The sequence below is a fragment of the Erithacus rubecula genome (assembly GCF_903797595.1).
Source record: "Erithacus rubecula genome assembly, chromosome: 4".
In the NCBI taxonomy this organism is placed as follows: domain Eukaryota; kingdom Metazoa; phylum Chordata; class Aves; order Passeriformes; family Muscicapidae; genus Erithacus; species Erithacus rubecula.
Window position 1 is genome coordinate 45,510,150 of NC_136686.1, and position 6,000 is coordinate 45,516,149.

The 6,000-nt window shown below is 37.6% G+C and overlaps 1 protein-coding gene across 3 annotated transcripts in view; it reads right to left on the reverse strand.

Annotated features, from left to right (window-relative positions):
- Positions 1 to 1,830, reverse strand: part of TFEC (transcription factor EC) — a 61,925-nt gene extending 60,095 nt beyond the window's left edge. For all 3 annotated transcript variants that reach the window (XM_079304722.1, XM_079304721.1, XM_079304720.1), the window contains exon 1: positions 1,716 to 1,830. The gene's annotated coding sequence lies outside the window, so the exon portion shown is untranslated. The remainder of the gene's footprint in view (positions 1 to 1,715) is intronic.
- Between the last annotated feature and the right edge of the window lie 4,170 nt (positions 1,831 to 6,000).

Sequence of the window (6,000 nt, forward strand, 5' to 3'; positions counted from 1 at the left end):
GAAAATACAGAAGAGTGTCTCTAGTAAGCAAGTGTCATTCCTCACAGCTCCTGGTCACATTTATCATCTCCTACTCAGCAGAGGTGTTGGGCATTCCTGACTTTGGGAACAGGTGGCAGGTCAACATGAAGAGAAAATAATGGCTTCAAATATAACATAGTTACCTTTTTTTTTTTTTTTTTTTTTTTTTTTTTTTTTTTTTTTTTTTTGCTATGTTTCTCTCATACAATTTCATTTCAGTTCCAGAATGCAAGTTTTGTATTTTAAAATAAATTGGGGAGTAGTGTCCTGGTTATGTCTAAAACAGGCAGGTGAATTGCTCTGTCTTAGATCTTGCTTCTACACAATGTCAAGTGGCTCAGCCCACATGTCAATCTTTTAGAATGACACAGATAAGATGAGCCAACTAAAAGCAGCTTTACTATATTATTTGAGATAAATAACTGCAGAATTTTTAAGTTAATCTTGATTTAAAATTAGGCATCTAAATTAGTACTCAGTCCTGTCAGTTGCCACAGTAATGCCAGAATGCCTTTATGTATAGCTCTCCAAAATCAGTTGCTCTGCTCAGCATTTCAGGGAGATTACTGACTTTGATGAGAAAGTATTCATTCAGGATATTATTGTGAGAGCCACAAAATTACTAAAGAATGCTACTCTCCACTGATCTTATTGCAGACCATGCTCCTAAATCACTTCCAGGCTTTGAAAATTCATTTACATTTTGGACATCCAGATTTAAAAGGTTTGGCCATGGCTGTGGAGCAAAAATACCAAGTATCATTAAATTCTTTAGATACCAAATTGTAATTAGAGGTTAGGGGGACAGAGGGGCATTATTAGGGTTTTTTTTTTTTTTTTTTTTAGATCAGTGGGTTTTGTTTTTTTTTTCCCTTGGGGACAAATTTCCTATATTTAAAATCAAGTTGTTTATGGTGGAGAGTTTAGTTGTAAATGAATATAGCTATCTATACATCATCTATAAACATGGACTTTACATCTGTACATACAATCTTTAAAGTCACTATAGCTCTAAAAATTATTTAGTAATTAAATATAAAATGGATCAGTGAATGCAGAAACTGCACAATGAAAAAGTGTGCTGTCATGCAAATACTATTTGAATAGTCTTACTCTGAATTAATCAGCAAAACTTCCACTGAACTCCACAGAAGCTCTGAGTAAATAAGCAGTAAAAATCATGCACTCTTTTCTGTAATGCAGCAAGTTTAATTTTATAGAACAGTGAAATCAAACCTTCTTGTCTCCTCAGAAAGCAGTTTATTAAGTTAATGGTCTAACTTAAACTCCATTAGCTATGGTGCAACACTATGCCTATAGAAGTACAATAGTTTAATTGTAATGTGGTCCAAATACAGAAGGCATTGAAATATCTTTTTAACCAACCAGCTCCTGCCACAAAAATACACTGCAGCTTCAATGGTAGTAAAGATGCAAGCATTAAAATTGATTTTTAATGACTGCACTGCTGAGCCCTGTTGTGCAGCTGCTGCTCTCACACACACACACTCGCTCGACCGGCGGGTGCTGCCTGCCAGGCTTGGAGGGATTGTTGGGCTCTCCCCAGAGCTGCCACCACCACTGTGAGGTCCTGCATCCTCACCTGCAGTCCTGAACCCAGATTAATTCCTGCAGCTGGTTTTGCCCAACACCAAATAGGACAATCCCTAGCAGCTGCCTCTCCCAGTACTCACCCTGGCTCCTCAGCCATAGCACGGGTGGAAGACATGGCCATGCAGCTGGAGGTCAGTAATGCCAAGAGAAGCAAGCACAGGGGTTTCACAGCTCCTGCTTCCCTTCCTGTGAAGGGTGGGGACAAAGTGTGCTTCTTAAGGAACTACTAGAAATTTGCTTCTTTATTTGACTTTCGAAGGCTGTTATAGACAGGGCAAAGTTTGCATTAACACCACATTCTTCCTACAAACAAACCAGGTTTTTGAAGTGAGGTGGAAGTTGTAGGTATTACTTTAACAGTTTAAAATTCTCAAAAATATATTAGAAAACCTGTCCCAGAAGCTATAGCATAATAATATTCATAGTATATACATATCTAGACAAAATTAATACAAGATGAGATGTCACTTTCATCACAGCAGGGAGACTCAGGAAAAGAACTTGAATATGGATCAAGGTTTTCTGTGTTTAATAGAGAAACTCAGGTCTATGTGGTGTTGAAGACGTTTGCCTCAAATTGAGACTAAAAAAATTCTATGATCAAGATAGTGTCATATAATGCAATTAATTCCTCCAAATTACAAATTACTAGAAATCACACTAAGACCCCCAGGTTTGTTGTTTTTTTTTTTTTAATTATTCTTGCAGTAGTTGTTATATATTAGAGCCTTAAGAGAGGCACTTCTGCCTCTTTAAAGCCTGGTTTTAACACTGCTGTAAGTGCTATGGGAATATTTGAATTGTCACATTCAAATACTTTCAAACGTGGGAGTTTCATCCACAAGTCTTGTTCAGGGAACATGCATTTTTTCTCACACTGTGTTATTCTCTGTGTAATATTAAAGGATTCACCTAACCCTTCATGAGAGGCAAGTAATGGAGGACACTAGTAATGAAAAATGAGCTACACTACAATAAGCATGGCATTTTCCTGGTTTAATTGCTCTTTCCTTACATGAAAGCTACAAAAATACCTTGAAAATTCTTACAAGCAGTTTTTATTGGATAACACAAGACCAAATGCAAGGAGGATGAGATTTGAACAGCAGTTCATAATTTTTAGCAACAACACTGGGAGAAATTAATAGTGCTTCTGATATCACTAAAGAAGGAAGAGATCCAATATACCAGAAGTTGTTCAGGGACACAAAACTTCAGGCAGATAAAACACTTGGACACTGAAACAGAACTTCTTTCTTAAGTGCTGTAGATGTCATTGCTATCCTCACAGCATTGCAAAATTTAATATCAGGACATGCACTTGCCTTTCCCTGAACTCTGTTCTTAAGAAGGACAGCCTAGCTCCCCACAGGGCACTTGAAAATCTTAGATGGATTCAAAGGTCTACAAACTAGACAACATTCACAGAAGCTTTTTTGGGTTTTTTTTCATGAGAAAAACACATTTGAATCTCCAGCCAGAAAAAATTCTGGCAAGTGATATTAAAACCAGCATGGAAGAGACAAGGAGACAAAGGGCACAAAAAAATGAAGGCCTGGCCCTAGGGGAGAGAGGAGAGATGGGCTAGTCACACTCTGCTTGATTGGGCAAGGCATGTTAGCAGACATAATATCTAAAACATTCTCCTCAATTGTTCCTTGTTTCTGTGTTCCACCTTAGTAATTTCCATGAGAAGTGGCTGGTCAGGACTCTTTTTTCAGCATCCTTCTGCCCTTCCACATCCTGCCATCCTTTTCCCTGAGATTCAGACATGATTTCTTACTCTTTTTTATATGCAACACACTTTGGAAGGAGGTACAAACATTGATTACACAGGTCAGCTCCCTTCCAAAGCTACGAAAATTTATTTTAATCACTGTTAGAGAAATAATTAAATTTAAATGCCATTATTGTAATATTTTCCTGCTATATAAACCTTTTACCTAATAATCTCAGAGGGCTTTGTCATGGTCAATATTGTTATCTTCGGAGGACTCGGTAATAAATTTGGTATATGAAACTTTAGGAATAAAGCTTAGAAACACAGGTTGTACTCTGTGAGTCTAGCTACTGCTATCCTATGATTTCCCCTTTATAGTAACTAAAACTTTGAGAAAAAAATATTATTTTCTCTCCCAGACCAATTCAGTCCATATTTAGCTAATAGTCCCTGTAAGGCACTGTGCAGTGCATATCAGGCCAAATGAAACCATATCAAGTTATGATAAAAAAATTACAGCAAAGAAGAAGCTGGATTTTGCAAAGTTACAGCCTTTGAGATTTTCCAGCACACATCAGCCAAATGAAGACTGTGTTTCAGAAAGTCAGGATCTCAGTCAAAGACACCTGAGGTTGCACTGAAATGCCTTTTCTTTCAGGGAGCAGTGGTTTGAACGGAAGCTCAGCTCTTCCCTGACCGCAGGCCAGCATGAATCCAGCCCCTGGGTCCCTTCCTATGGGAACACTAGGCAGAGAGACCCTTTTCAAAGAAGGTCAGCCTTTGAAACATGAACTGACCTTCAGCAACTAAGACTCCCTTCTCTTTTGCAGGCTTTGTGCACTCTCTATTAGAAAGCAATGCAATGAGTTACATTTTAATTCTCATCTGCTAAACGTCCTTAAAAGTCTGAAGTTGTTCCTGTTCTCACTAAAAGACAGGAACTGTGCATGTTTGAGAGACACAACTGTCCCTCAGCTCCTCTTCCTCTGCATTTCCAATTTACAGTTAGTTCTGCTACCAAACCAAATCCATTTTTAGTGCAAAAGAGTGATTTTGATAATCAGAAGTAGAAGGTATCAGCTCCCTGTATATTTCAGGGAAACTCTGTGGTCCAAAAGGATCCAGGCTGCTCCACAGTCATGTATAGCTTTCTGCCATTTCCCTAGGGTGCAGTTACTTGAAGGAGAGGAGAGCAGGGAACAGGCTTCTCCTGTTGTCACTTCCATCAGAGAGAATAGCAGAGGATACCTGATGGAAAGGGTGCCCTCAAGGGGGTCCAGGTCCCACAGTCCAGCCTAGGATCCAGAATTGTATCCAGCTGCTACAGTCAAAACTCCCACCCTAAATAAAGATACTCTTTCTTTCCTAGTCTCATAAAGGAGAGCTGTTTAATTAAGACTCACATCATAAACATATTGTGATATCCAAAGTGAGAATAGCACTTTTCTCTGTAAGAGCATCTCCTTTTTTATGGAGGCTGATAGGTGAGAAAATGGAAAAGTTTTACATTTCATTTAAAATTGAGCGACTGAGCTTTCTAAATCAATATTGGTGCCCTCAAATCTCAGACAAAAAAAAAGTCTGTCAAAGGAAGAGAATGACTGAACTCATCATTCTAGCCATCAAAGTTATTTTGATCAAGTCTGTGTGTATTTTTAATAATGATTTTCCTTCTCCCCCAAAGTCCTGTTATTCACTTGAAGGCAAAATTATACAAAAAGAAGAGCTACTTTCTGAAAAAAGTGTAAGAACCTCTGAGACAAGATCAATCAGTATTTTGTCAACTCAGGATCTTGAATAATGTGTGTGACAGAAGGCACTTGGAGCATGGGTCTTCACAATACAAGTAGTTTTTAAATATTTATTTTAACATATAACAGTGGCAAGACTAAAAAATCAGAGTTTACTCTTGCTTTGCCATCCTTAAAAGTTATTATTGTGAAGATATATATATTCATGGCATTCATATCCTAGTGTGAGCAAATGGAAAAGACTTCCTCAGTGCTATGAAAAGCCTCAGAAAGAACTACATTTTGAACTTAATCCTGAAATACTCTCAAAGTGTTTGATATATCATCTAAGTCGTGCTGAGATTTTCACAAGAAACCTCTGCCAAAACCACTCGGAATCACAAGGAGCAGAGAGCAAACATTCTGACTAACAGCTTTGTCACACCAGGCTTGGAGCACTGATCCCAGTGCTAAGCAGCGCTTTAAAACAAACATTTAAATTTTTTAAAAGTTCTAAGAAATGTTGCTCAGAATTTATGAAAAGAAAACTATTCAGTTTAGAATACATGCTAATAAAGCCTTTCCAAAGCTGCAGTACTTTTGCCTACAGCACAAACCAAGCTATTGAAGAGGCACATGTTCTGATGGAGGAACCTGTGCAATAGAAGACAACAACAAAGAACAACTACACACAGATCAGTGACATCATAATCTCAAACAGTACAACTGCACTGGAAGGGTTGAGACACCACAAAATTGAATTTAGAGCTGCATTTATACACAGGAAATCCATATGTGTACTTGAATATTTAATATATAATTGCTATTCTCTGAAATATGACTAAAATGAAAATGAAATATCACAAGTTGTATCAGAAAATTTTCATCTAACTTTATTAGTACTCAATATTCTAC